The sequence below is a fragment of the Bos grunniens genome, chromosome 21 (assembly GCF_055505025.1).
Source record: "Bos grunniens cultivar Pamir isolate PY7600 chromosome 21, Bosgru_T2T1.0, whole genome shotgun sequence".
NCBI classification, from domain to species: Eukaryota; Metazoa; Chordata; class Mammalia; order Artiodactyla; family Bovidae; genus Bos; species Bos grunniens.
The window spans coordinates 23,190,746-23,215,472 of record NC_141185.1 but is presented as its reverse complement, the minus strand read 5'-3'; the positions used below and the strand labels follow the sequence as shown (position 1 = coordinate 23,215,472).

The 24,727-nt window shown below is 38.0% G+C and overlaps 1 protein-coding gene and 1 long non-coding RNA gene across 7 annotated transcripts in view; both read right to left on the bottom strand.

The window, feature by feature from the left end:
* The window catches only part of LOC147349228 (uncharacterized), a 45,764-nt gene extending 24,767 nt beyond the window's left edge, over window positions 1-20,997 (bottom strand). For both annotated transcript variants that reach the window (XR_015149719.1, XR_015149720.1), the window contains exons 1-2: window positions 17,700-20,997; window positions 9,020-9,180 (exon numbers count right to left, since the gene is read on the bottom strand). This is a non-coding gene — a long non-coding RNA (uncharacterized LOC147349228). The remainder of the gene's footprint in view (window positions 1-9,019; window positions 9,181-17,699) is intronic.
* Window positions 1-24,727, bottom strand: part of SLC25A21 (solute carrier family 25 member 21) — a 528,802-nt gene that overhangs the window by 475,636 nt on the left and 28,439 nt on the right. The window lies entirely within an intron of this gene.

The window sequence follows — 24,727 nt, the reverse complement described above, 5'->3', positions numbered from 1 at the left end:
AGATTCCCTGAAGAAGGAAATGGCAAACCACACCAGTATTCTTGCCTGGGAAATCCCATGGACAGAGGATCCTGGTGGGCTACAGTCCATTGGGTTTCAAAAGAGTTGGACACAACTTAGTGACTAAACAACACCAACAATAACAACATTGTGTCTATTCAGTTTGCTAGGAAAAGTTAAGGAGATTCTCCTGATAACAGCATTTAGTCTCAAATGATACTGGTTGCTTGGCGCTGGTGCACTGGGACCACCCAGAGGGATGGTACGGGGAGGGAGGAGGGAGGGGGCTTTGGGATGGGGAACACATGTATACCTGTGGCAGATTCATGTTGATGTATGGCAAAATCAACACAATATTGTACAGTAATTAACCTCCAATTAAAATTTTAAAAAAATAAAATAAAAGATTTAAAAGATTATAATACAGGTGAGACAACTAAAGCATGACTGAAACATCAATTCCAGTGAATTGCTTCATGGTATATCAGTATATCATATCTAGCAAGTATAAAGCACATTCTAATTGACCTAAAAACCAATGAACGCTTCAGATATTCTAACTGTAGCTATTCAGCACTTCAACTAAAATATTTAAAGATTTCAAGTGTTTCTTCTACTTAATAAGTACATGAAGAACTAAAATATAAAGGAATTCCCTCATGGTCCAGTAGTGAGGACTCCTCACTCTCATTACAGAGGGTATGGGCTCAATTCCTGGTGGGAAAACTAAGATCCTGTAACCCATGCAGTACAGACAAAAAAAAAATTAAAACATAAAAATTCATGTAGTAGAAATACATTTTAATGAAACTCATAAATTTATTTATCTAAAATAGAACTTGTCTAGAAAAATGATCCTACTGTAACACAAAAGATAAGTTCAAAAAGATTTTTTTAAAGGAGCTGCTTTAAACAAAAAAGTTGAAATTTTTGAGAGAGAATAGTCATAAAATTTAAAACAGCCAGAAAACATTAAGTGACCACATGTTATGCTTAAGACACTGTGTTTCAAGTATCATGGCACACAAGATACAATATGTCACTTCTACCCACCTCACAGGATGGGTTTGGTACTGAATGTATAGACCTTAGCCCTTCCAAAGTAGCAAATCTTTAACTAGGCTACTCTTAATTGGAGTTCTGAGGGTAGTATTAATATAAACTCCCTTACTAGGCTTATGCATTCACTGTGTTGTACAGCTTACAAAACACAAGACACATTGGTACTAAAGATATATGTTACATCCTCTAACTTTAGCATTACATTTTAAGTCCTTAGACATGTTATTGGAAGCCTTTACTCAGCAGACCTTTCCAAACTAACCAGAACATATCCTTTTAATAAAAAATAATAGCTATGTTCTCATTTTCAAAGTTTGCGATTACAACCTACAGTGAAAGAATCCAGCTGAGAAGAAATTTCCTTTTGGTTCAAAAAAATAATAATGTCATTAAATTTATCGGAACAATATGAAATGAAGATGTTGTTGTTGGGTCCTTCACTTATAATGGAAACCAAATAGGCTTGTTGGCTTAGTTATATCCATAAATTATTCGTCACGTAACATTTCAACAATAATTTTAAGCATATAAAAATTAAGGCACAAAAGAAAATCCCACTATCAATGATAATCAAACAACAATTACACATCTTTTTGCATGTGGCTTAATTACCCAGATTTCAAAGAAAACCACATAATCTCATGTGTTAAAATATTGCTTTTACATATTTTAAGCATGGCAGGACAGCTTTTCAAAATATAACTGGTAGTATTGGGTGCCATTTCAACTGCTGTTTCAGATCCGTTGACATGGCAGCTTAGTTTGCTAATCTTGGCTTATACTTTTAAAAACAACTTATTCCAGTTTTCTGTGGTAGCATTCTATCTTTCTCATAGTTTATAACCTGAAAATGCACTGTTAAATTGCTTTTGATATTGACAAAGGGCACTGTTACTCATTTTATTTTTCAACATAGAGCTAAAAGGTATATGAATCATCCTTTTGAAACCTGGAATGCAGGCAAAACAGTGGATGTGAATGGAGACTAAGCAAATAATTCCTCTCATCATCTAAACTTTTTTTTAGGGCATCAGCCCTGAAAAAAAAAAAAAAAAAAAAAAAGTCATTTTCTTAGCAGTAGCCTATTGCCCTAAAGAAAGAAATGGTGAAAAATTTGTTCACAGAGAGCAGTTTATTTACCATAAGATGTGGCTCAGCAAAGGTTTTGTGTTCTGGAAATGTAAAGTTAATTCTTCCTGTCAAAGCCTTAGGAAAACAGGCACTTTGTAAACATATTTGCACTTAAGAGCTGGCCCTCGTTTTATTTCGGAAGAAGGTTGTTTCTATGTGTCCCATAAATCAGTGTTCTTAGATGTGCAGAAATGAGAATAAGTAATTTAATAGTGTCTTTGTATGCAGACCTAATATAACATATATTAGAGTACTCTTTCATTCTCCATATGGAATTACAAAGGGGAATGTGGGTAGAAAATGAAATCCCAAGAGATGAAACTGAATTTAGCTAAAGTGATACTTCTTAGGAAGAATTTTAAACTCTTTCAAAAAATGTTAAGAGAGAGCTAAGGCTCAATACTGCCATCTCCTTCTTAAATGTTGAAATACAAGGAGCAATCTCAAGATAAAAATACAGGATAACAAAGCAAAAGGAAATAGCGATGAACACATAAAACACACCAAATACATAATTTTTATGCTTGGCATCTTGGAGGGAAGATTCAGTCACTAAAGATAGTATATACGTTTTACTAAATTAGCAAACATTTTTAACTACAAAATGACTAATGTTTTGCGGATTTCCCCCCGCCCAAAAGGCCGTATACACAATTAATTTATCCATCCTATTATTGATGACAGTCCAACTTATTTTTCTTATTTTGAGGATAAGGATTGAGACAACTACCAAGAAGTCAATAAAGCCAGCCTTGAATGTTGGCAGAGTAATTTCCTACTGCCCTAGTAGCTTCCTCGTAGTTCAGAGAGTAAAGCATCCACCTGCAAAGCAGAACACCTGGGTTCGATCCCTGGGTCGGGCAGATACCCTGGAGAAGGAAATGGCAACCCACTCCAGTATTCTTACCTGGAGAATCCCACGGACAGAGGAGTCTGGTGGGCTACAATCCATGGGGTCGCAAAGAGTCAGACATGACTGAATGACTAACACATACACAATTTCCTACTTATTCTTTGACTATGGTTTCTTTGACTCTAATAGTCTCCTTACTTAGAAACTGATATCTGAAAATCCACCATTAGGATGCTCTTTTAACTTAAAGATTTGGGCTCTACTAAAATGCTTTTGAACTGTGGTGTTGGAGAAGACTCTTGAGAGTCCCTTGGACTGCAAGGAGATCCAACCAGTCTATTTTGAAGGAGATCAGCCCTGGGATTTCTTTGGAAGGAATGATGCTAAAGCTGAAACTCCAGTACTTTGGCCACCTCATGCGAAGAGTTGACTCATTGGAAAAGACTGTGATACTGGGAGGGATTGGGGGCAGGAGGAGAAGGGGACAGAGGATGAGATGGCTGGATGTCATCACTGACTCGATGGACGTGAGTCTGACTGAACTCCGGGAGTTGGTGATGGACATGGAGGCCTGGCGTGCTGTGATTCATGGGATCGCAAAGAGTTGGACACGACTGAGTGACTGAACTGAACTGAACTGAAAATGCAAAGAGCTCACTGTAAAGTATTATCAAGTGCGTAGAACTTATTGTGCATTGTTCTCACACAGGGTAAGAGTTAAGTTCCTAGACAGTACCAGTTGATACCTCTTGTCCTACAGTAATGATTTAAAACTCTGCCTTATCAAACTTGATAAAGTATATGGTTATCCTAGTCTTAGATCCTTCTGAAGGGTAGGGTTTAGCAGAAGAGATGAGGCCTCTGTGGCAAGTGGGGGGCCACTATCAAAGCAAGTGGGTGAAGAGTAAATAGAATGGGAAGGTTGAGGGTAAGAGTGCTTCTCAGGGAGTTATTTAGGTATCACATTTATGGGACATAAGAAGGAAAATCCATGTAGTATGAAATGCAACACAACCTTAATTAACAATGGTAAAGAATGTATTTAGCTAAAATAAATGTTAAAGCACCATACTGGTTTCATCAATAACTTCTTGAGCAATTTATCTTTTTCAAAAGAACAAAAATGATAATTTAGAATCTCTCCCTTCTAAAGTGAACAGATTACTGAATATATTCAGAACCAGCATGAGAGATTCAGAGGCTTGGAGAAGGCACTGCTCCACCATATGTACCCTTATCCTGTCTAGAAAAATATCTTTTCTCCCTCTGGAATATTGAGATCTGCAAGAGATGTCTAGAAAGGACAAGGTAAGTTACCATCTTGTCAGCTGTTAGGCTACTCACTGACAGAACAGCTCTGTTGCCATGGCTGACACACCAAAGGCCCACATCCTCAAAGGTGGGGTTCAAGCTCAAGAAGGGCCATTGACCCAAGGGGGAAAAAGAGGATGAGCTTACTCTTACTGAAGTAGTCATAACACACCAATACTCTATGTCATAGAAGGAGTATTACTATTACTGAAGAATGTATTACTTCTAATACATAACTAATAGGAGATTCAGTGTTGAGACTTAAGAAGTAGAAAGTACAAAATAAGGGGAATTCCCTGGTGGTCCAGTCATTAAGAGGACCTTGCACTTTCACTGCTGAGGGTGCAGGTTCAATCCCTGGTTGAGGAACTAAGATCCACCAAGACTCTTGGCGCAGCCAAAAGTAAAAATACAAAATTAAGAAAGTAGAAAACAAGATAGAAACATTGCCATGACTCTATCCAATGAAGAACACACTTCTATAAGCTATAAGAATTATATTAAAATTTAACCACAAAAATATAGTAATAGATGTTTTTACACCTTGTAAATTTAATTACTCAAATTTCAAGAAAGTTTTTCTATAAACAAACTGGCTATGAAATGAATCAGAATAAAGAAACGTTTTCCCTTCTTCTAATAACTTAGAATTTTTACATAAAAGTTGGTGGAGCAAATTATTACCTCATCTACCACCTCCAAGTTCAATCAATCTGTGTTTTAAACATCTAGGCTTTAGACCTTTGGATAAGAAGCATGGACTTCCCAGGTAGCTCAGTGGTAAAGAAGCTGCCTACCAACGCAGGAGATACGAGTTGAATCCCTGGGTTGGGAAGATCCCCTGGAGAAGGAAATGGCAACCCTTCAGTATTCTTGCCTGGGAAATCCCAAGGAGAAAGGAGCCTGGCGGGCTATAGTCCATAGAGTCACAAAAGAATCAGACATGACTTAGCATCTAAACAACAACAACATATATTTTACATGCATTTAATGTCTTTGGGCAACCCACTCCAGTACTCTTGCCTGGAGAATCCCAGGGACAGAGGAATCTGTTGGGTGCCATCTATGGGGTCACACAGAGTTGGACACGACTGATGCAACTTAGCATAATGTCTTTGGAAAGAAAATGTCTTGAAAAGTTATTATAAAATGTGTTACATGCATGCTCAGTCACTTCAGTCATGTCAGACTCTTTGCAATCCTATGGACTGTAGCCTGCCAAGCTTCTCTGTCCATGGAGTTCTCCAGGCAAGAATACTGGAGTGGGTTGCCAGGCCCTCCTCCAGGGGATCTTCCCAACCCAGAGATTGAACCAGTGTCTCCAGCGACTCCTGCATTGCTGCTGCTGCTGCTGCTAAGTCGCTTCAGTTGTGTCTGACCCTGTGCGATTCCATAGATGGAAGCCAACCAGGCTCCCCCGTCCCTGGGATTCTCTAGGCAATAACACCGGAGTGGGTTGCCATTTCCTTCTCCAATGCGTGAAAGTGAAGTCGCTCAGTCGTGTCTGACTCTTGGCGACCCCATGGACTGCAGCCTACCAGGCTCCTCTGTCCATGGGATTTTCCAGGCAAGAGTACTGCAGTGGGGTGCCATTGCCTTCTCTGCTCCTGCATTGCAGGAGGATTCTTTACCCATAAGCCATCTAGGAAGCCTTTGTGTTACAGAAAGTGTGTGTGCATAATAAATATAAATTTATTTATATAAATAAATAAAATTATATATGTATATTTATTGTTTATTTATTATTATTTATTTATTTTTGGATGTGTTGGGTCTTCATTGGTGTGTGAGGTTTCCTCTAGCTTCAGTAAGCTGGGGCTACTCTTCGTTCCAGTACACAGCTTCTCATTGCAGTGGCTTCTCGTTGCAGAACACAGGCTCTAGGGGGCGCAAGCTTCAGTAGTTGTGTCACATGGGCTCGTTAGTTGCAGTTCTCCAGCTCTAGAAGGCTTATTAGTTGCGGCACACAGGCTTAGCTGCTTCTCATCATGTGGGATCTTCCCGGACCAAGGGTCAAACCCGTGTCTCCTGCATTGGCAGGCGGATTCTTTACCACTGAGCCACCAGGGAAGCCTGATGACAAATGTTTTTAAATGACCAAAAAGGACTTCACCAGTACTGCCTTTAGTTCTCTGAGAAAGCAATGTCAATTTTAAGTCCTCTCTCTTTTCATCGAGAGTTAGAAACAAAGGACACCAAGCACGACCGCCATCTCTGTAGGATAGGTGAGGCCACTGATGCAGAGCAAGGAGCACCATCACTGACCACTTTCCCTTGACCTCTTGAATAAAAAGATGCTGCACACTAAAGTAGGTCTGCCATCCCTACTTAAGTTTCATTACCAGGTATGTTGGCTCAATTTGGGGGATTAAAAAAAAACTGTCAAGGAAAAACATTCAGAGCTGTGATGTTTTTTCTAACGTTGTCTTCTTGGTGTTACTACATGGCAGCATTTCCAGCAGGCCCAGCAACACTACACAGAAGCTTTACACAGAAGCTTTCCATATATAAATTAGTAGAAAAAATATGTTCCACACCTCAAAGAGAGAAAATATTCTAATTAGTATAAGCACTAACAGCCTCATCCTTTTATTAGTTCCTTTCATAAAGGGAAAATTGAGAGAGCTGTTGTGGTGTTACAGAACTGAAGTCCCCTGTTAAATGAGGACAGGACAGTCTGAAGCTTATAAAAGGGCCAAATAAACATTTCTCTGCAAAAAGTATCCTGGCCAAGGTCTTTTAACCTTAGTGACTTCAGTGAACACCCAAAGGGCATAGCAGGTGGCCACATACCCTTTAAAAGTGATTTTCAAACTTTTTCAGAACCCCAGACTCCTTGTGCTGGGCAAAAAGTTTAATAACCTCACTTGCTCTCAGATACAGCTCAACAAAATTATTGAAGATTAGCTTTAATGTTCATGATATCCTTATTGGAGAGATTGATCATGTCTTCAGTTATTTGGTCCTTTCTTTTGGCTGATTACATAATGGGGTATGATTTTTACCTTGGGGTAAGTTGTGTGAATGTGAGCTCAATTAATTCAGTGTTCTTAATCTTACTGATATTTTCCCCTAATCCAGGAGGATCCTACATGCCATGGAGCAACTAAGCCTCAGAGCCACAACTATTGATCCTGTGCTCCACAACAAGAGAGACCCACTGCAATGAGAAGCCCATGCACCACAACGAGGGAGTAGCCCCCACTTGCCACAATTGGAGAAAAGCCCACACAGCAACAAAGACCCAGAACTGCCAAATATAAATAAACAAATAAAATTAAAAAAAATAAAAAAGTAAGAGAGGCACATAATGATTAAGCAATACATGAATACCAGCATGCAATCTGTTTTAACTAAAAAAGTACTGACTTCATTAAACACCATGAGAAGAAAATTCATGGTAGAGAAGTTGATACCGTTCCGTATGCCCCATCTCCTCTCATGTTCCAATTTTTATCTCTTTCAAAAATTAGCTCAAAGGTCATGCCCTCAGCATGTCCCTGAAAGCCCAGAAACAAAGGTAAACTCTTCTGATCTCTAATGAAAATAGTCTTTCTATTCCCCTTATCATGTTCTATATCTTACATTTTTCTTTCCTTGTCTCTCCCATTTTATTGAGATACAGTTGACAGGTAACATTGCATTAGTTTAATGTATACAACACAGTGATTTGATATATGTATGTATCATGGAATGATTACCACAGTAAGTTTAGTTAATACCCATCATCTCATAGTAAGCATTTTTTTTCTTATGATGAGCACTGTTTTCTTTCTTGAAGAACTTAGCCATCTTGGCTATCCCCAGGACAACTAGGATGATGTCTTACCCTAATAGGTCTTCAAACTCCTTCCTAACATTTCTGAGAATGTCTCTTGTGATAAGAAATAATTTTTTATTTCTTGTTGAATTCCTTTAATTGTTTACAAGTCCTTCCTTATGTTAAATCACTTTGTAACTCTTACCTATAAGTCCAAATTATACATTCTAGAGTTATACAAAAGCCTAATCTAACTGTCATGGTATAATCCTTCAGTATGTATTATTTCTAGACTAAACGCAGTGTCCCAAAAGAAATGGCTTCTAGATCCTTCATCATCTTTGTCACTCATTTGAATTTGTCTTCCATTTCATTGATACGCTTAAAAATCTTTCCATAAGAAATAAGAAAAGAAGACATATAAGAGAAAATAAAAGGACAAGTATATAAAATAACACAATACTATAGCACCCCACTCCAGTACTCTTGCTTGGAAAATCCCATGGATGGAGGAGCCTGGTAGGCTGCAGTCCATGGGGTCGCTAAGAGTTGGACACAACTGAGTGACTTCACTTTCCCTTTTCACTTTCATGCATTGGAGAAGGAAATGGCAACCCACTCCAGTGTTCTTGCCTGGAGAATCCCAGGGACAGGGGAGCCTGGTGGGCTGTCATCTCTGGGGTCGCACAGAGTCGGACATGACTGAAGCGACTTAGCAGCAGCAGCATAGAAGTACAGTGGAAGAAACAATCATCCGAGAAGTCACCAATAAAGATAATCAGTAAAACAACTTAGTAAGACTAGACCAAGGTCAGAGAATCCTATAGCACTCCCTCAAACACCTATCTGTGAATCACTGTTTTCCAGAGTGTATAGCAAATAGTAAACAAATAACAACTTACGTTAATTGAGCATATAGCATGTACCAGGCATCGTCCATGCACTTTTTATGTTTTAGGTCATTTAATCCTCACAAGAATCCTTTAAAGTAGATAAACAGACCCAGGCTTGGTGAGCCAGCTTTGGACCATCCTTCCAATTTCTCACTTTCAATCATTAACAACTAAATGAAAACAAGCACATATAACAAATAAGAATGTTCAGGTGTATACAAAGTAAAGAATGTGATCTTCCTTGTTATGAAGCAATTTTTAAAAACTAAAAAAAAAAAAAAAAAAAATTCTGCATATCAACATGCCACTTAATTCTGTTGCCCCATGAGACACTCTCTCTGACTAGACTCTGAAATTTTCCTGTTTAATACAATGATGTGCTTTGTAAACAGTAAAAAAGCTAGAAAGAACATATAGCCAACAATGGGAGATTGATTAAATAAATTGTGAAATGCCCACATTAAAAAGTAGTATTTGCATTCAGAAAATGACAGAAATGTCCTTAAAATTAAAATACAAAATTTTGTAAAATATATCATGAGAATATTATATATATCATAATAAACACAAACTAAAAGAAACTAAAGAAAAGACCATTAAGAAATAAATCAAGATAACTATGATTATCAGTGGGTTGGAAAGTTATTAGTGATTTTCATTTTCTTCATTATATTTTTCAATATTTTTTAAATTCTCCAAATTAAGTTCGATTGGTTTTAAAAGAGAGAAAAATAATGATAGTCTCTTAAAGATACTTCCTTCTAATTTTATTTCTCTACTGGGGCACTGACTTAGGACTTTGAACAATAACAGAATTTTCCATTTATAACCTTTGCCCAAGGACATCTGTCAACAATCCTGTAAATAGAGTATTCAGCTTAAAGACTGCAGATCTGAGAAGAACACCTAGGGTTATATAACAGGGCTGCTGCTGCTGCTGCTAAGTCGCTTCAGTCATGTCTGACTCTGTGCGACCCCATAGACGGCAGCCCACTGGGCCTCGCCGTCCCTGGGATTCTCCAGGCAAGAACAGAGGAGTGGGTTGCCATTTCCTCCTCCAATTCATGAAAGCGAAAAGTGAAAGTGAAGTCACTTAGTCGTGTCCGACTCTTAGCGACCCCATGGACTGCAGCCTACCAAGCATATATGACACTATATGCAGGCTTTCCCAGTATATTATTGTTACCTGCAGCAAAGATAAAAATCAACTCCTGAACATATGATCTTCTTATACTGATTCTTTTCTTAAGCTGAAGGGTTTGATTTCCAAGGCTGAAATTATCAGTAAGACCCCTCTTGGTTATAGATAGATGTTACTTATATGCATATATGGGCTTCCCTGGTAGCTCAGCTGGTAAAGAATCCACCTGCAATGTGGGAGACATGGGTTTGATCCCTGCGTTGGAAAGATCCCCTGGAAAAGGGAATGGCTACCCACTCTAGTATTCTGGCCTGGAGAATTCCACGGACTGCATAGTCCATGGGGTCTCAAAGAGTCAGACACAACTGAGGTTTCACTTTCACTTTCATATGCAAATATAGGGTAAACTCTGAATGGGATCTGGATGGATGGCCGCCCAAGAGAAAGAGCTGTGCACTAAGTCAGGACATCAAGATTCCTGTCCTGGTTATGCTACTAAAAAGCTATGTGACCCTTGGACAAATCACAACTTCTTAAAGTGTCAGTTTCCACATGTGTAAAATTGCGGAATTACACAATTTACTTGTTCAAGGAAGGACTCTGCTGAAAAGGGGGCTGCAAATGCATAAACACTAGACAGTCACTTACAGAACAGGGTGACACTTAGGTCAATACAAACAGGTATGAAAAGATTCTCTAGTGGTCCAGAATCTATAATTCCTGGTCTGCCACTAGCTAGCTGTATGATTTTCTGAAATTCATATGATCTCTTTGAAAATGAAAATGTTGCTGCTGCTGCTGCTGCTAAGTCGCTTAAGTCGTGTCTGACTCTGTACAACCCCATAGATGGCAACCCACCAGGCTCCGCCGTCCCTGGGATTCTCCAGGCAAGAACACTGGAGTGGGCTGCCATTTCCTTCTCAGGGGATCTTCCCAACCCAAGGATCAAACTTGAGTCTCCTCCATTGCAAGCAGATTCTTCATCATCTGAACCACCAGGGAATCTCTTTAGGCCATTACAAAACTCAGGTGAGGGGACTAGATGATCTTTAAGTTCCATTCAACCTCTAAAATCTATCATTTGGAATTCAAATATGAGTCTAGAGAAGACAAACAGGTTAAAAAAAAAAAAAGGACTGAAATTCTCTCTAACTTTCTTGTTTCTAAACACGGTTAGATTTTCTTTAATTCTGTTATTTGGTGGAGGGATCAGTGGGAGTAACATACTAGTTGATGGTAAGATAGAAATTATTTTAAAAAATAAATATGTATGGCAAAAACCACCACAATATTGTAAAGTAATTAGCCTCCAGTTAAAATAAATTAATTAAAAACAAACAAAAAAAATAAAACATAACAATTATGATTAGGTTAAGAGGCAGAAAATAAGTTCTATATATTGATATATACTAATAATTTGCTTCAGGAGGCAGAACCATCTTACACTTTTTGGCAACTAGAAAGTACTTCATATTTACTATATAAGTCACAATTACTATTGTTCTACTTGAGTGAAGACAGACTAGAAACAGGCGGCCTTAAGTGGAGGATTCTAGTGTTTAGAAATCCCTTTCCTTTCTGTTTCAAAAGACTCCAAGTCTTTGGACCCATTAAACACCCATTATGTGTTTATGGTCTATCACAGTGAGAAGGAGTCAACCGGGACATACAGTATTTCTGTTACTTTGAAGGCTATCCAAATCCTGTGGTAAGATCTCATTGTATTGAGGGTCAAAAGGAACTCAGGGTACCTAACAATTCAAAAGAAATATTCTTTGCTCATATAAATTAGGAGCAATTATATTTTTCAACCTAGAGTCTGACAAATGACTTTTTTTAAAAAATGGATAATATATAAAGATGTGGTCCTACAGTCTTTCACCACATCTCTTATTAACCTACACACCACTTAGGTTAAATATACTGTCTATATTTTTATTTTAATCATAAGTCAGGGCATTTTTCCCACCATGGCCTGGCCAATGGCTTTCTTCCCTACACATGTGCTATGTGTATACTACAATCAGGAGCTGAACAACTTTGTAGTAATAAGTACTGAAGTGAGCATTACTTGTTCTGACTGCCACAGAAGTGGCAGTTTACTAACTCTGGCTCAACAAGACATCATTACAAAATCATCAGCCACAGTTTGGCAGCATGAGTACTTTACTAGAACCACTGAAACAGAATTACCAGTATCAATGCCCTTATCATTATACACCTAAATTAGAGGAGGAAAAGGAAACTCATTTGTAGAATTTATTTAATACTATTGAGTTGGCCAGGAAGTTCATTGGGTTTTTCTATATAATGGAAAAACTAGAAAAAACTTTCTGGCCAACCCAAATATGTATTAGTATTCATCTTTCATTTCATATTTGTAATACCAGATTACATTTCACATACAAGTTATTGAGACTATAAAAAAGAATATTCACCAAGGAAGATCGTGCATAATTTTATGTTTTTGGCAAAATTATATGACACATGCAATGAAATGTAAAAAATAAAAGGCTATTTGTCACCATGTTGATTTCCATAATCTCAACATGATAGTTCAATTACAGCAAAAAGATTACATGAACATGTCAGTCTGATCCAAATTAACAAGCATTTACAAAGGTTGTTACATGGCTTTAACAACCATTTTCATGGCTGCTGGATTCAGGGCACAAAGCGACATCCAAGATGTGTTATCACCTCCCTGCCTTCAAGGAGTTTATAAGGACATTTTAATCTCCCTTATAAAGAAAGTCCTAGAAAACTAATGTTTCTTTTTATTCTTTAACAGAGTTCCCAGGAAGAGGTTTTTCTGGAAGTTAATGAATTATAGTTTTGCTACAGGCCTGTTCTTCAGAAGATGCAACTGATGACTTGAAAGAAAATAGCAAGATCTACTGGAAATTCCTGAAACACATGTTTCCAAAACACTAAATATTAAAGGAATATTGTTTGCCCACACTTGTTCTGAAAACACCAAATTCCATTAAGGTAAAACTAAAAAGAAAAACAAGAGAATAATAAAGGTAGTGCTTTTATAAAAAGACAGCCCTAGGTTAGGCAGGACTAATAATAAATATCATTTAATAAGTGCCAATCAAGTCCCAAGTACATTGCAAACATTATCCTACTAACCCAGCAAAGTGGGCACGTTTACCCTTGTTTTGCAGATGGAGAAACTAGGGCTCAAAGGCCTTGGGGATTCTGTGTGAGGTCACATAATGAAGAGTGGCATAACCAGGATTCTAAGCCAGGAATGTCTCACTTCAAACACCAGGAATTTCATCAGCTGCCTCCACAGAGAGATACCTCTATAAATACCTACTGGATATCTACCATTTGGCCAAAACAAGTTTCTTTGACCTGAACTTGACCTAAGTGCTGCACAGTGCATTTCCAGCACCCTCTCAGTTTTTCCCTCCTCTGTAGCCAGATCTTGTCTTTGACTTCTAGTGCTTTTCTACCTTTTTTCTCTCAATGAAGAAAGCCTGAAAGAGGGTGTGGTAATTACTAACTGTTGGCACAGAATCAGAGTGGGTCTCGAATTGTTCTTTTTAACTTGTACAAACCTAAAATCCAGTATCTTCACTGAACAAATGCAAAGTAAAGCTTCAAAAGCAAAAAGACCAGTTCTCTAGCTGCTACATTCAATTGTTCTTCTCAAATAATACACACATATGGAAAACTAAAAACCTGGTGAGGAAGCTAGAAGTAGCCTAAAACCAACATAATTTCTTACTTCAAATGATGGTGGAATTATTTTGGTAAAGATGGGATAGATTGACACTTGGTAAAGGCCATGTCCAACTGTCAAACAAGAAGAGGTTATTAAAATTTTTAAGAACTAAGAAAAGCCAAATATTTTGCTATTAATCAAAATGCTATGAGAATGTGACTCAAAGGGACCTATGAATTCAAAACACAAACTTTCCAAGAAAAAAGTTATGTTACAATCTATATTTAACAGTTAGGTGCCAGCTTTCTTGTCTGTTGTGTGCTAAACACAGCCATGCCTATAAAAACAGAAATGCCCATTCATCACCTCCTTATTCTCATGTCAACAGACATTCATCTTTAAGAAATGCCCACACTACAAAGATTTTAAAATATTGTGTTGTTTAAGCCAAGGAAAGCCTAGCACTATCAGCAACTTCCAGAAGCTAGGAGACAGAGGCTAGATTCTCCCTCAGAACCCCCACAAAGAACTAACCCTGCTGACACCTTGATTTTGAACTTCTAGCTTCCAGAACTAAGAGACAATACATATCTGTTATTTTAAGCCCCACAACATTATGTTGTTTAGGAAGAATTTTATCTCTTAAAGTGAACCATAAGTTAGACTGAACTATTAATATTTTGATGTGCTAATCCCAAAGAAAGGCAACGCCAAAGAATGCTCAAACTACCGCACAATTGCACTCATCTCACACGCTAGTAAAGTAATGCTCAAAATTCTCCAAGCCAGGCTTCAGCAATACATGAACCGTGAACTTCCTGATGTTCAAGCTGGTTTTAGAAAAGGCAGAGGAACCAGAGATCAAATTGCCAACATCCACTGGATCATGGAAAAAGCAAGAGAGTTCCAGAAAAACATCGATTTCTGCTTTATTGACTACGCCAAAGCCTTTGACTGTGTGGATCATAATAAACTGTGGAAAATTCTGAAAGAGATGGAATATCAGACCACCTGACCTGCCTCTTGAGAAATCTGTATGCAGGTCAGGAAGTAACAGTTAGAACTGGATATGGAACAACATACTGGTTCCAAATAGGAAAAGGAGTACATTAAGGCTGTATATTCTCACCCTGCTTATTTAACTTATATGCAGAGTACATCATGAGAAACGCTGGACTGGAAGAAACACAAGCTGGAATCAAGATTGCTGGGAGAAATATCAATAACCTCAGATATGCAGATGACACCACCCTTAAGGCAGAAAGTGAAGAGGAACTAAAAAGCCTCTTGATGAAAGTGAAAGTGGAGACTGAAAAAGTTGGCTTAAAGCTCAGAAAATGAAGATCATGGCATCCGGTTCCATCACTTCATGGGAAATAGATGGGGAAACAGTGGAAACAGTGTCAGACTTTATTTTTTGGGTCTCCAAAGTCACTGCAGATGGTAACTGCAGCCATGAAATTAAAAGACGCTTACTCTTTGGAAGGAAAGTTATGACCAACCTAGATAGCGTATTCAAAAGCAGAGACGTTACTTTGCCAACAAAGGTCCGTCTAGTCAAGGCTATGGTTTTTCCAGTGGTCAGGTATGGATGTGAGAGTTGGACTGTGAAGAAGGCTGAGTGCCAAAGAATTGATGCTTTTGAACTGTGGTGTTGGAGAAGACTCTTGAGAGTTCCTTGGACTGTAAGGAGATCCAACAAGTCCATTCTGAAGGAGATCAGCCCTGGGATTTCTTTGGAAGGAATTATGCTAAAGCTGAAACTCCAGTACATTGGCCACCTCATGCGAAGAGTTGACTCATTGGAAAAGACTCTGATGCTGGGAGGGATTGGAGGCAAGAGGAGAAGGGGACAATAGAGGTGAGATGGCTGGATGGCATCACTGACCTTATGGACATGAGTCTGAGTGAACTCCGGGAATTGGTGATGGACAGGGAGGCCTGGCATGCTGTGATTCATGGGGTCGCAAAGAGTTGGACACGACTGAGCGACTGAACTGAACTGAAGTGAACACAAAACAATCTTCCCACTCCAAAGTAAATACACAGATCAATATGGTCCATTCTTTTACATTTTAAATGTTATCTTTTGGTTTACACAAACCCATAACCTAAATGGTGCTGTACAATACAGTAGCTGCAAACCACATACAACCATTTAAATATAAACTAATTATAGTTAAATAAAATTAATAATGAATTTCTTCAATCCCACTGGCCACATTTCAAATGTTCAACAGTCACCTGTGGCTGGTCGCTACTGTAATGGATGGCACATTATAGAACATTTCCATCAGCACAGAAAGATCCACTAAAAGGTGCTGGTAGAGAAGAGTGCGACAGAGAATAGAGAACCATTGTGACAGCCACTGCTTCTGTTTCAAGAAATTTCTGGCTTCGCATCCAACACTGACTTCATAACACTCACACAAACAACAGCTATACTCCACAATCCCATAAACATCACTTTCCTGGATTTACATCCTAGAGAAACCCAACAACTGGCACTTTATTATACATGGTGGCAGCTCAACATCTAGTTTGGAGATGCTATTGTCCTGACCTTTCTGTTGGCAAGAGTTATCTGTGCAGTTCCACTTGTCTGGATTAGAAGGCAGCTGGGTGAGAAAATGGAAAACATGACACTACCCCTTCAGCAACAACCCAGACGCACCCAGTGTTCTTTTCAGGACCGTTCCTAAGTGACTATGAAGTACATTTACACAAGCAACAGTCCTGCACTTCTCAAAAACCACAGTAAGCTCTCAAGATAACAAAAGATTGATCTTGGATACAGGAAAGCTGTGCATTTCCCCAGGTCCCATATTCTATCATTGAGATAGAAACACTGTGTTAAATACATTTTACATAAGAGTGCTCAGAACAGTCCACCCAGAAAGTAGACAATCAATATTCCATAATGTGCTTACATGTAGCTCTTGAAATAAGTATAGAGTCTTTTTAAATTACATTATACAGTTTCAAAATTCTCATAAATATATGGAATCTATATTTATTTCTTGCCTAAATTAGTCTCCAAATACACTTGAGAATTATTCCAGTAATTTTTCTCAAGACCAGTTGCTTTGACAGTATCAAAAACTTTTAGAAGTCTTTAAAAAAAAAAAAAAAAAGGACTAAGCATCCATAGTATCCTACTAGAATGACAAAGATTAAAAACAAAGCTGAGTCCTACTATTAAGGCAGTCTATACCCATTTTTCATGCATTTTTCATGCATTGGAGAAGGAAATGGCAACCCACTCCAGTGTTCTTGCCTGGAGAATCCCATGGATGGAGAAGCCTGGTGGGCTGCAGTCCATGGGGTTGCACAGAGTCGGACACGACTGAAGCAACTTAGCAGCAGCAGCAGCAGCATACCCATTTTATGGGCTTCCGATGTGATGCAGTGGTATAGAATCCACTTCCCATGCTGGAGATGCACGTTCAATCTCAGGTTAGGGAAGATCCCCTGAAGAAGGATATAGCAACCCACTCCAGTATTCTTGCCCAGGACAGAGAAGCCTAGCAGGCTACAGTCCAAGGGGTCATAAAAGAGTTGGATATAACTTAGCAACTCAACAACAAGAAGATCCATTTTTATAACAGGTTGTCCCCAGTAAGAGTCCACAGAGATTCATGATATAAATCCTGAAACAGCAGCAAGACATGTTTGCTCCGCATTAACATGTAAACTGGATCTATCCTCCAATTATTAACTTTTCTACTTATAACAAGCATATGCACTACAATATGTTACGTTGCTTAATGCATAAATTGAAGAAAAATAATAAAGTATATCACTAAAACTAGAAATATGATGGGAACTCTGACCTAAGGAAAAATTAAAGGAAAAAAAAAATGTTAACTCACAGCAGTTCATGTGCACGGCACGGCTCTTTTGAAAAACAAGGGTCCTGAGAGAAACTTACAGCCAAAGAAGATTTGGTGGTTTCTCATTAAGCCCCTGGCAGTGAGTATTTCAGAAAATTAAGTAGTTTATGGAGCACATACTCCTGAGACATTCTCTCGCTTGATTAGATGAGGCAACAATACAATGTGGATGTGAATTCTAAACAGATGGGGAAAATAATCATAGAAAAAAAGCTGCTGGCTTTGGTCAGATTGTAAAAGGGTTCTCCTAATGGGCAAGCAAAACACACCTCATTGAAAAAGAAGTTTGAGGGGATCTGGCCACTATAAAGGAAAAGCCAAAGTTAAATGCCCTACTGTTGCAGGGGAGGAAGAAGGTAATTGGAGGGAAGAGTAAGGGGGCTTCTAGGTTGCTGGTGATATTCTATTTATCGACTAGGGTGTTGGCTACACAAGTGTGTTTACTTTGAATGATTTGTCAAGCTCTATTCTTAAAATTTGTATTTTTCTACGGGTGTCTGTTACACACAAAAAATTTTTAAATGTAAAGAAGTTAAAACATCTCCCACTCCTCAACAGAGAGTCAAACCAACTAACCTCAGAATCTTCATGGGTTTCTATGAAAGAAGCAACAAAAGGAATTTGTTTAATGTAACACTAGGGCATGTCACTGAGTTAGACACACGTTGTGGTGACATTTCATCTTCTGAGGTCCCGTTGTGAACCTTTTGGTGTGGCATCAGTCCAAGTTCATTGGTGCATACTCCACAAGAATTTTATGTTTGACTGTTTGGTACTAACTGATGCAGTTGTCAGCCAGCAGACGTTATGTAGAAGACCTCAGAGGTGCATAGCACTGCCTATACTGGTAAGAGAGATATTATGCCCACAGTGAAATAAAAATGACTGATCTTTTTTCCCCATAAGTAATACATCAGCAAGTTGCTGATTCACATGGATTTTAAGTGCTAATGGGAGAATGATTAAGCATTTAGACTACTTGAATCAAAGAAGATCTCTGTTAACTAGTTTAGGACAATGATCTTAAACTTGGCTGCTCAGTGGAATCACCTGGGGAATTTTTAAAAAGACTGACGCTTCGGTTCCACCTCCAGAGATTCTGATTTAATTAGTCTTGGGCGTGATTCAGCCATAGGTTTGGTTTGAACTCTCCAGACAATTCTAATGTGAAGCCAAGGATGAAAACTACAGCTCAGGCTGGGACGTAGGTTGATAGCCTACTGCAAAGCCATTTTATGTAAGAGTAACATCATGTAGAGAAACATGAGAATGAGTAGAAAGGTCCTGTGATTCAGAAGAGCCAGCATACTTGACCTGAGACAAAGGTTCATATTGAAAGATCAGGTTAAATCAGTGGTTCACAAAGTCTCAGGCAGTTTCTGCCCTAGGGTAACAAAAAAACAAGAACTCCTTTTTGTTTCTTTTGGAGTAGCCATTTAGGCTTAGGAAGACCAGTATCATTCATCTTGGTTGTAGCTATCTGTGATTTCTGAGAGGGAAAATCACAATGTTAGTCCAGAATAGTGCTTTTATTTTCTTCCCGGCCTTAAATGATGGAGATATTAAGGATACTATGTTGCTAGTGAAGTGTTTTGGTACATGCTAATTGTATTTAGGACAATATCATTCTACCAATGTTTTTAGTTTTGACACATAGAAATAATTGACTCAGGCACATTAATTGCATTAACTCATGTAACCTTCACAGCAGCCCTATGAGACTGATAGCTATCCTAATCCCAAAATAGATGGGGAAACAGTGGAAACAGTGTCAGACTTTATTTTGGGGGGCTCCAAAATCACTGCAAATGGTGACTGCAGCCATGAAATTAAAAGACGCTTACTCCTTGGAAGGAAAGTTATGACCAACCTAGATAGCATATTCAAAAGCAGAGACATTACTTTGCCAACAAAGGTCCGTCTAGTCAAGGCTATGGTTTTTCCTGTGGTCATGTATGGATGTGAGAGTTGGACTGTGAAGAAGGCTGAGCACCGAAGAATTGATGCTTTTGAACTGTGGTGTTGGAAAAGACTCTTGAGAGTCCCTTGGACTGCAAGGAGATCCAACCAGTCCATCCTAAAGGAGATCAGTCCTGGGATTTCTTTGGAAGGAATGATGCTAAAGCTGAAACTCCAGTACTTTGGCCACCTCATGCGAAGAGTTGACTCATTGGAAAAGACTCTGATGCTGGGAGGGATTGGGGGCAGGAGGAGAAGGAGACGACAGAGGATGAGATGGCTGGATGGCATCACGGACTCGATGGACGTGAGTCTGAGTGAACTCCAGGAGTTGGTGACGGACAGGGAGACCTGGCATGCTGCAATTCATGGGGTCGCAAACAGTTGGACACAACTGAGCGACTGAACTGAACTGAATCCCAAAATGCAAAAACTGAACCCTGGTGAAGTAGAACTTGGCAAGGTCATCCATCAATAACTGGAGAAGCTGGGATTCAAAGCCAGACACTGATTGTCTTTCATTCCACTATACCCACAAGTGAGCTGGTAGAGCATGGGTTGTAGGAGGTACAAATTTAAAGATGAAAATTTTAAACACCAGGACACAGAATTTTAACTTACTGGTGACATATGCACATAGAATGAAATGTAAAAAAAAAATGTTCAGGCAACTATTTTTGGATTAATTGGAAGAGCATTTGACACTATTGACTTCCTCGAAAAGTTCTTTAGCTCTCAGGGCACTCTTCTGGTTCACTTTCGATCTTTCTGATGATTCATTTCTTTAGACTCGTTTAATACAGCTGCTGCCCTTTCCTCTTCCTCTCTTTGTTCACTTACTCTGATATCTGAATGTACTGCTCTTCCGATCTTCTGGCTTCTCTAATAGTTGTGGCCACAGAGGTATGGAATTTTTAAGTATCTCAAAAAAGAGATGTACTTTTTAATCCCCTCAAGTGATTCTGATACACATACCCTACCCCAAAATACAACACAGCTTCCCTGAGAGCTCAGTTGGTAAAGAATCCACCTGCAATGCAGGAGACCCCAGTTCGATTTCTGGGTCAGGAAGATTCCAGGAGGAGGAATAGGCTACCCACTCCAGTATTCTTGGGCTTCTCTTGTGGCTCAGCTGGTAAAGAATCCATCCTGCAATGCAGGAGACCTGGCTTTAATCCCTAGGTTGGGAAGATCCCCTGGAGAAGGGAAAGGCTACCCACTTCAGTATTCTGGCCTGGAGAATTTCATGAATTGTACAGTCTATGGGGTCGCAAGAGTTGGACATGACTGAGTGACTTTCACTTTCACTTTTCTTCATCCCAACATACACACAATGTAAGAATAATAAATATATAATAAATAAATTTTTATATAATATAATATATATTATATAAAATATAATAAATATAAATATATAATATTTTTATAATTTTATAAATTTATATAATATATATAAATATATATATTTATATATATATAAATATTTATATATAATATATATTATATTATTTATATATAAATATTTATATATTTATAAATATATATTTATATTTATTATATTTTATATATTATAAAATTATATGAATATTATATATATTTATATATTTATTTATATATATATTTATTATATTTATATAAATAAATAAATATATATAATATTTATATAATTTTATAATAAATATAAATATATAATATATAAATATATATTATAATATATAATATAAATATAAATATATAAAAATATAATAAATAAATATATATATAAATAAATAAATAATAATAAATAATAAATATGCTGATTTGAGAACTCTCAAAACTTCATAGACAGCCCATCTATTTTCCAACAACTGCATGAATAATTCAAACCTCACATACATAAAACATAGCTCACTATTGCTGAGTTCTTCTTCTGATATTCCCTATCATCTTTAATGGCATCAGACATCAGCTTTACCCAGTCTATAACCATGAGGCCTTTTCTCATTTGTCTTCCCATTTCAATCTCCTACTAAATAAAATTGATTCTTCAAGCTTCCATGCCACTGCAACTACTACTTCCTCTGCCTAGAATGTCCTTGCTCTCACAGAAAATTCCTACTCACCTTTCAATACCCAACATAATCATTTACTTCCCCAGTAAAATTGTTCCTGGCTCCTTCTTTGAGGTCTCACAGAACTGGTGTACTCCTCCAAGCCGAGGACTCATTTGTTTTCTCATGTCCAAGCAATGCACCTGGCATCAGGCAGACACTCAGTACACTCAATGTTTATTAAACCATGACCTGAGAAATTTGACCAGGAAGCTAAATAATTATTGAGGTCATCTAGCCAAGAAACTATAATAAACCAAAACAATAGTGGTCAAAATAGAGAGGAGGTAAGCCAGAGTGATTAGCAAAGTTTTGATGAGGGGGGCACAAAGCAGCAATAGTAGAAAAATTAAAGGATGAAATACACTTTGTTCCCTTTGATGGGTTTCACACCAAATCCAATTTTAATTTATGTGAAAAATATATGAAAAAATGTTCATGGTTTTGAGCTTCCTTGGTGGTTCAGTAGTAAAGAATCCACCTGCCAATGCAGGAGACACAGGTTCGTTCCCTAATCCGGGTAGGTCCCACATGATAGCAGAGCAACTAAGTCCATGCGTTGGCAACTATTGAGCCTGTGCTCTAGAACCCCGGAGCCACAACTACTGAAGCCCATGCACCCGAGAGCCTGTGCTCTGAAACTAGAGACCCCACGGCAATGAGAAGCCTGTGCACCACAACGAGAGAGTAGCCCTTGCTTGTTGCAACTAGAGAAAAGCCCATGTAGCAACGAAGACCCAGGCCAACCAAAATAAATAACTAAATTGTTTTAATGTTCAAGTTTTAAATTTTTCAAATTTCAATCCTAGAGTTAAGAGAATCCTTAGGTAAAATAATTTTCCTGAGGTCCTCAATGGCAGAATGTTACCAAAAACCAAGCATCCTGACATTCCAAATTTCTTCCACCTGTAGTACACTGACTCTTTAGATCAGCTTAATGTTCTGAGCTTGAAAACTGAATAGTCCAGAAATAACTATCTAAGCACAAGGAGTTATCAAACAGTTAGTTCCCTTGAAAGGGAGATTCATAATCAAATTTAATAATTCCTACCCTTTTGTCCCTTGGCAAATTTACTCAACATCATTTTTTTGGATCTCCTCCCTCCCAATTGAAAGCCTTCTCCAAGCTTGAATCTTATAGCACCCTCTTCACTGATTCAAAAAATATATATACTTAACTCTTTCTCCACATAATTTAATAACTTAGCTTAACAGGCAAAATAGTAATGTTTTGTGCTTCTGAGTGAGAGCTCTGGAACCAAACCATCTGAGTTTGCTTTCCAGTGCTGCCACTAACAACATGAGCAAGAGTTACTTAACTTTCTCTCTTCCTCAGTTTCCCTATTTGTAAGATGAAGTTGTTGAACTTTGTTGACAGGTGCCGGCAAAATCTGATTCAGCTGTCATCTCAGAATAGTACCTGGCACTTAGTAGCGTAGTGTGTGCTCAGTCGTGTCTGACTCTTTGCAGCCCCATGGACTGTAGCCCGCCACGCTCCTCTATCCATAGGATTTCCCAGGCAAGAATACTGGAGTGGGTTGCCATTTCCTACTCCAGGGGAATCTTCCTGACCTAGGGATTGAACCCACATCTCGTGCTCCTTCACTGGTAGGCTGACTCTTTACCACGAGCGCCACCCGGTGCTAGGCACTATGATAGTAACTATTGTTATATCATTTATATAGTTGTGATACTCCTTGAATATTTGTATTTATATTATCTACTGTAGCTTAAAAAGTCCTTGGTTGGTCCAAGTAGAAGGATGTACATACAATCAAAGGTTTTGAATGACACCTAGCACAGAATCAAATTCTATAACTAATTTAGAAACAGACCATCAGTAACCAAGGGGGACACTCCAATCTCCTGACTATATTCTAGTTCTCATCTTTTATAGGCTATGTTTTCCACTGTCTTTGAGATGACCCACCCTCAAGGGTTAATTAATGGTCTTATCAAATTATGAGTTTATCTCACCTTGAAATCTTATCAAAAATCAACAAACATGGATTTGAATAGCTTTTCATGCCTATTGCATACTATGCAGGAAGAAGAAAGTGAAGATTTATTTATCCTGAATTCAACTATAAGAATCCAGGAAATACATTTTTATCTTTCCTAATATATTAGCTTAAAATATATACATATATTCTTCCTCAATGTTCATATCAGCACTATTTACAATAACCAAGACATGGAAGCAACTCAAGTTCCCATCATCAAACAAAAGGATAAAGACACAGTTTATATATACAGTGGAATATTACTCAGCCATAAAAAGGAAGAAAAGTGTTTCATTTGCAGCAACATGGATGGACCTACAGATTATCATACGAAGTGAAGTAAGTCAGAGAAAGACAAATATCATATGATATCACTTACATGTGGAATCTAAAAAAATGATACAAATGAACTTATTTACAAAACAGAAATATACCCATAGACATAGAAAACAAACTTATGATTACCAAGATAGGGATAAATTGGGAATTTGAGATTAACAGATATATACTCCTATATATAAAAAACAGAAACAACAAGGGCCCACTGTATAGCACAAGAGACTATATTCAGTATCTTGCAATAACCTAAAAAGGAAAAAAAATTTTTTTAAGAATATATATATAAATGGGACAACACAAACAAAAAAAAAACAAAATAGAAAGCCCAGAGATTAATCCACGCACATATGGACACCTTATCTTTGACAAAGGAGGCAAGAATATACAATGGATTAAAGACAGTCTCTTTAACAAGTGGTGCTGGGAAAACTGGTCAACCACTTGTAAAAGAATGAAACTAGAACACTTTCTAATACCATACACAAAAATAAACTCAAAATGGATTAAAGATCTAAACGTAAGACCAGAAACTATAAAACTCCTGGAGGAGAACATAGGCAAAACACTCTCCGACATACATCACAGCAGGATCCTCTATGACCCACCTCCAAGAATA